This window comes from Thalia democratica, chromosome 4 (genome assembly GCF_965202585.1).
Source record: "Thalia democratica chromosome 4, ktThaDemo2.hap1.1, whole genome shotgun sequence".
Lineage (NCBI taxonomy): Eukaryota > Metazoa > Chordata > Thaliacea > Salpida > Salpidae > Thalia > Thalia democratica.
The window spans coordinates 66,090,817-66,097,967 of NC_139168.1; the positions used below are offsets into that span (position 1 = coordinate 66,090,817).

Consider the following 7,151-nt stretch of genomic DNA (forward strand, 5'->3'; position numbering starts at 1 on the left):
TACCTAAGCTAAAATAAAAGTCAAACTGAATTAAGACTCAAGTAACAAATTATATGAGTTTTGTCTACAATTATTTGTAATTGGACTATAAATGCAAGAAAAATAAGTACCGTTTTGAACTAAAATTATAATAACAATATAATAAGTGTATTTGCCACAAGCTCATATCAAGTGCTTTATATAAGCAGTTAAAAGCTTATGATAAAAATTACGCACAAATTCTGCTTGGCTTTTTTGAATAAAGACTTTAAGCATGTAGCATTCTGTTTGTACATTTGTAGACAAACTACTTATCTAAAAAGAGATGAACTGATCCTTGTCTATATACAATTCATCAACGACATTACTTTATAAAACAGGATTTGACATCAAACTGACAACGGAAAAAGGAAGTTGGGAAGAAACAAGAGACATGTGCGAAGATATGGGAGGTCAACTGGTCCACAACACTTTGAAGAGATACGTTGGAAGACTTCGTACATCGTATAAGGAGTAAGTAGCTAAAGAATTTACTCAAGTTAAGTTGTGTATTGCTACTGAGCAAGTGTAATGAACAAGTTTTTAAAATTTGGTATTATCCATTCAAGCTCATTAGATTGATTATTTTTATAAATATTTTGATAAAACGTGTTTTGGACGTGGAATAAAACATGACACTTTAAATTTTTTTTTACCATTTCAAAATCTCATTGAGCATAAGTTTTTTCTACAATAATAAAATCTTAAATTAAATATTGAAAAATAAAAATTTTGAAATTTTTCACTTATTCAGTTTGGTGGAAGAAGCGATTGACAGCAACGATGTTTGGATCGGATGCCAGCGGGCCAAGGACAAAACTTTGAACAGCGAGTTCCAACTGTTGAACGGCGAATATTTGTTCGCTTCCCGCGCAAACCCGTTTGAACAGCTGCTCTACTATTGGTCGGCTTCAATGCCACGTGACACCGAGCTCGATCAAGCCGTTGTCATAAGGCACGAGAAAAAAGCGCTCGAAAACTTGCCCAAGTCACAAGAACTTTACGGGCTTTGTGAAATTGGACATTATTGATTTATTCTGTTTTTATTTTTTCTATAAGTTAGTTTTTTCTATAAAATTCAAACTTGTATCAAATGATTTCTTCTAAAATTGTATAAGATTTAAATTTTAAATTTAGATTTTATAACGATATTTATCGTTTATATTTTGTCTAGTAGTATGTTTGATATATTAAGATATGGATAATTCAACAAATTAGAAATGTTCTGTTTTATTATATTTCAATTTTATTAAGCTTTGCATTTTGTTAAACTCCCGAAAACTAAATTTTATTTGTCAAACTTTCAAGTATTGGATTATAACAATTTTATAATTGTGTACTTTGAAAAGTTTCACTTGAAATAAAAGTTGTTTTTTTACTTCGTTGTTTACTTATTATACTTTAGTTTTAAAGGTTTGATTTATAATACTAAAGTTGTGGAGTGTATTAAGCAAAATTATATTTTTTAAATAATCATAAGTATTTCAAGTTTCTAATATAAACTATAAGCAAATATAAGACTTAAAATAGTTTTCTTAAGGACGCTACAGTTTAAAATAAAAAAGACAATTATTTATAATCAAATTTACCCAAGGTAAGTATTAAATTTTAATATATGTTTCTTAACATTTTTAAGCTACTTAAAAATTTAGCAGTAAGTAAAGTTTTTGTCTTAGAAAAACAAAAAAGACCTTGTGAGTAATTTTTGTGATAGTTTGTTTTAACTATGACTTAGCATGTTTAAAAATATCACGAAGCAGCAAATATGTATAAATGTAATGAATAAAAACATAAAAAATTAATTGATCTTTTAGGTCAAAAAAAAGCTATGCTGTTTTCTTTAGTCTTAATAAAAAGTGTAATATGTAAAAAAGCAAAAATAAAAAACTTAACACTTTTTTAAATTGAATAAAAAATAAAAGTTTCTCCAAATTTATTCGAAACGTTTTGAACTTTATAAATAATAGAAAAGTAGAAAAATAAGTTGACTTTTAAGATCATGAAATTATTTTTTAATGTTTTGATATAATCGAAACAAAAAACTTATTATCTATAAAGCAAAAATAAACGTTTAAAATGTTTTTTAACTGAATACGAACCTTAGGCTCAACTCCTTTATATTATCTCAAAAATGTGTTTAATTTTATAAAGAATACCCATGTAATAAAAATAGATGGGCTCTTATATACAAAAAAATGTAGTTTTTGTTTAATCTTAAAAAAATTTATTATACCTATGAAGTTAGATTATTAAGTTTTTTATCTAAACTTATTATAAATCATAAGCTCAATTAAGTTTTTTTGAAACGTGTTTATTTTTATAAATATAAACAATTAAAAAATAGTTGAACTTTAGGTCACAAAGTTTTTTATGATTACTCTATCTAAAAAAATTTGGTACTGAAAAACCAAGAAGTTTGAGCAAGATCTTGTTTGTTAAAATTGAAAAAAATTATAAGTGTAACAGATTAAATTAAAACTGAGTAAAAGTTAAAAAAAGTTTTCAAAATGCACGAATATCTAAAAGCTTCTCTTTAATAATATTAAAAGTTGTTTATACTCCACCAAGTCGAAAACTACTTAAATTTGTTATAAAATCATGTAAACTTTTCCTTTTAAAATATAGTTTTACAAAAAAAAATGTTTTTTTATTTTAAGAAAATTAATATGTCTTTTAAATATTGAAAAATATAAAATACTCGATATGACAACATGCAAGAAAAAAAAATAATAAATTCATCAATTTTGTTCTCTACAAATTGTTGAATTGAATTAACAAAATCTTAATTAATGTTTAAAAAAAAGAAAATTTAAACTTATTAATGAAAATATAAGTAATCAAACTAAATAGTAACGCTAAAAAAATAAGGAATTTTTCTTACCATGACGAAATATACCGATTGAATAAGCAATTAGCAACGCCTTATAATCGTTCTACATAATGAAAATATGACAAACAATGTTGTTTGCTGTTTTTTTTTTACTTTGAAGTATTTCAAACAACTCATATTGATATTATGAATATGCTTGCGGTACGTTGTAAAAAAGTAGAACGAAAAATATAAATTTGTAAAACTTTACATCGGAAAGCTACGAGAATTAGAATATGGTGTATGTCTAGCTTTTAATGATTTAGTTTCTTAAACTTAGATCGTGCATCTTAGAAAATAATTTAGTTAGTGGAACGTCATATACATTGTTTTTTCTAACAAAAATGCCAGCACGGACCAAAAGTTATTTGATTTCGTAGGAAGAGTTCCAGAATTAGTTTACTATACCGCCTCAAATCTACTTGAACATAACGTTTTAATAAAAAAAATGTTTTAGATTTAAAACTCTTTATTTCTGGAAATCTAGCAATTCTGCTGGAAAGAATTATTTAAGCTTCCCGCCAAATTCTTGCGATTCAAAACGAATATTTACAATCTAAATACTTCAACAAACGCCGACACGTATTAAGAAAAAAAAGAATACTGAGGATTAACTAAGAAGTTCATTGTAACTTTTATAAGATTCATATACAAACTAGTTTTTAAAAAACGACATTTTATTTTTTCGAAAGATAAAATAGAAAAACGACTTTTAAGTTAGTTATTGAAAAAACTTTTGTCAAAATATATTTATGAGTTATGTGAAAAAAAACATTTATTTTAAGTTTCTAACTAAGTTTCGAAAAATAACTGTTACATGTTAATTAATGGTTTCAACTGCTGAGCTGACTTTAATAACAAGTTTAGTTGGGTTACAAGTTGTTGAATATTTTATAACATTTTTTTTTATTACAACGATTATTTTCAGGGAAAAAAAAACTTTTCATTAGTTTTTATATTTTACACTTCAAATTTTATGCTTACTTTGCGAATTTTAAGTTGTAACCCAAGACACATTTTACCCAATCTGATTTTTTTCTATAGAAAGTATATTATATTCTTTTTAGTCATTAAAAACCAACAAATTAAAAACTAAAATAAGTGATAGTTTTATAAAACTTATAAATTTTTAAGTTTATTGAAAACGATACAGAAATTGACATTTGGTAATATAGTCAAAGGAACTGATTTATGCTTAAACCTTTAAAAATATCAAAGAATTAAATTAATTAATAAACTCTAAAATTTTTTATACTGTAGATAAATGATTAGAAGAATATCTACACAAGTGACTTGTTGCATTTGCATAAATAATCTGAGTAACTTTTTATTTCTTTTATAACTGTGTTTCTAAAAGTTGGTATAATAGCTTTTAAGAAGTTATTTTACTGTATAAGTGCTGGTTAAATTTTTTTGTTAAACGTGTTTAAAATAGAATTTCTATAATTTTTATTTTGGGTAGATCTCAGCACTTATAACAAAACTATCACTTCATTTCAATGTTAACACAAAACTGTTAAATATTTTAAACATAATTTTTTTTTTCACCATTCCTTTATGTTCTTTTCCGAAGAAACGAATTCACCGTTCGGGGACTCCACCCCGGCTGGAAGCGTCGCCAGGTAAACGGGGGCTTCGGCGCCCTGATCGGGCGTCCTCGAGGCCTTCTCCCCGCCCAAGTCCGTCTTCACCCACCCGGGGCACACCGCGTTGATTATGACGTCACTACCCTTTAGCTTCCTGGCCCACACGAAGGTGAGCGCGGACATGCCGACCTTTGACATTCCGTACGGCTGCTCCACGAACCCGTCCTCCTTGCAAGTCCCCCTCCGGCAGCTCTCGACGAACTCCTCCATCTTCCCCGTCAGCTCCTCCTCCGTCAGCGTCTCCCTCCTGAAGAACTTTTGGTTCTCCTCGCTCAACTGCTTGAGGTACATTATGCTCAAAGTGCTGGACACGTTGACGATCCTGCCACCCCTCCTCACAATAGGAAACAGGATCCTGCTGATGTCGACGGTTCCAGTGTAGTTCGTCCTCACGCAGTCCTCCGCCTTTTTCACTAGCGGCGTCGCGTCGGTCGAGTCGTACGCGATGCCCGCGTTGTTCACGATGACGTCGATGCCCCCGTACTGTGACGTCATGAAGCTTTTGAGCCGCTCGATGCTCTTGACGTCGCAAACGTCCAATTCGTGGAACTGGGTAGAGTCCCTCTCTCTCAAGGGTCTTCACCGCCTCCCTGCCGCGCTGCTCGTTCCTGGACAGAATGAAGACGTCCCCGTCGAACTTCTGGCACAGCCCCCTGACGATGGCGAGCCCGATGCCCTTGTTGGAACCCGTTACTATGGCAACCTTTGTCATAATTAATTGATGTTTAATATTAATCTGTCTTAATTTAAATTTTTTGATATTACATTTATTAATAATAATATTTTAATTTTTTACCATAGTATGTAATACTAAATACTTTAAAAAAAAAGAAAAGCAAAGTACATGTTGGAACAATATATTATTTAACATGTTTTACTAACTAGTATGCTAATTAAATGTTTTATACTATTGTTTCAAAAAGGAACAAAATTTTCAAAAGTACTGTGAATAGTCAGTTTGACTATTAAAATATTACACCATATAACTTTTTTATGTAAAGTTACTAATTTTCGCGCAAATGAAAGTTACTATGAATAAAAATTTGTGCATAAAGCATTGAGTCCAATAAACGTGTAAAGAAGTGTTTATACTTAACACATACTATTTATTTAAATATGTAAAATTTTGAAATTTATGCTACAACAAAAAAGAGTTGTTTTATTTTTGTATTAAATATAAATATTAAAACAGTTGTGAATAATTTTGAGATTTGTTCAGCATAGTTAGTTTGTTTTCAGGCAAAATTGTAATCTAACTGAATTTGTATGTAATATATGTATTTGATAAAACTTTTTACGAACCGTCTCAATTTTACACACAAAACACTTTAAAAGGTCTTCTGTTTATTTATATAAACATTGTAAATCGTGTTTGAAAAATAAACTACGAACTGATGGTAAAACTAACTAAGTTAATTAAGTTTGAACTTTAACCAAAAAAAGCTTAGTTTACTTAACTTAAAAACTTGTAAGTCACTTTCATGTGTATTTGTTTACAACTATTGTCAATATATAAAAATGAAAAGGCAGCACTTGTTGGTTATAAGTAAAGAACTTAAAACCAGTGAATGTTGGTGGATCATAAACTAAATGTTCTGTTTAGTCTTGCTGTCTGAAGCCAGATTGTCAGTCAGACTTTTCTATACGCTTTACATTAAGACGGGCCAACACTCTAGGGTTTTTCAAATATATAGTTTTATCATTTATGTTAACTTTGCGTAACAAAACACAAACTAATTTTTTACTAAAGTAAGTATTATTAAAAGCTTGTAAACTAGACACTATTTAAATTTGAAAAGTAGATACAAATAAATAAAAATCAGAGTCAATACGCTCAACGATTTAATTATAAAAAATTGATTTACTTTTTTGTAACTAAAAAAATATTCACTTAACTAGTCTAAACGGCAAGTGCAAAATAAATAAGTTGTGAAGCTGCCTAGCTAACCAACTTTCGGTTATAAACGAAATAAAAACAAGCAAGTCGAGTAAATTAATGTTACATCTTTTACTGATTCTAAAGAACTTTCTGTTGTAATTAAAAGGTTTTTTTTTGATAAAAAATTTCTTCACAATTTTCCAACACAAACTACCATGCAAATGTTAAAAAACACGCTACCGGTTGGATTCGATCTCGGTCCACTCGAATGGAAATTTTTGTTTTTACCACTCGACCATCAAGGTTCATTTTAATTAATCTTGTAACGTTTATATACTTAATTTTTATCATCATGTTATGAATGTTTGTTGCTTTACTATCACATAAAACCCATTAGAAAACGAATCTCTGATACAAGGAGATTTTTTCAAATAAGAACTCTTATTTTGTGAAATAAAGCGACATTAAAAAAAAATAAAGTATTTAAGCACAGACTAAACTCCTCTTAGTTAAGCCAGTTAATGTTATTCTTTTGAAAACTTAATATACGTGTTTACAATAAGAAGTTTTGTATACAATTATTTTTTTTGTTTACAATCATATTCTAAACTGAGAAAACAAAATACTTAATTTTTATAGTATAAAATAAAAGCCGAAAAAGTGGTTAATGGCTACAGCGAACAAACAACTTTGTGGTTGTTGCAATATAAACATAACAATTGAAATACATACTGAAATA

General features: G+C 28.7%; 1 pseudogene; it reads right to left on the reverse strand.

Moving 5' to 3' along the window:
- Nucleotides 1–4,431: 4,431 nt before the first annotated feature.
- On the reverse strand, nt 4,432–5,245 carry LOC145833590 (carbonyl reductase [NADPH] 1 pseudogene; annotated as a pseudogene).
- Between the last annotated feature and the right edge of the window lie 1,906 nt (nt 5,246–7,151).